The sequence below is a fragment of the Monopterus albus genome, unplaced genomic scaffold, assembly GCF_001952655.1.
Source record: "Monopterus albus unplaced genomic scaffold, M_albus_1.0 scaffold787.1, whole genome shotgun sequence".
NCBI classification, from domain to species: domain Eukaryota; kingdom Metazoa; phylum Chordata; class Actinopteri; order Synbranchiformes; family Synbranchidae; genus Monopterus; species Monopterus albus.
In genome coordinates, this window is record NW_018128667.1 from 1 (window position 1) to 330 (window position 330).

Here is a 330-nt window from a genome sequence, read left to right on the forward strand (position 1 = left end):
TAGCTCTTGCCTCCAGTACTACTGTAATGAACCTTTGAGTCATCTTTGATCAGGATATGTCCTTTAAATCACATATAAACCAAGTCTCTAGAGCTGCCTTCTTTCACCTGCGCAATATTGCGAAAATCAGGAGCATCCTGTCTCAAAGTGATGCTGAAAAACTGGTCCATGCATTTGTTACTTCCAGGCTGGACTACTGTAACTCTTTACTATCAGGATGTCCCAATAATTCCCTAAAAAGCCTCCAGTTAATCCAAAATGCTGCAGCCAGAGTACTGACAGGAACTAGCAAGAGAGAGCATATCTCTCCCATATTAGCTTCTCTCCACT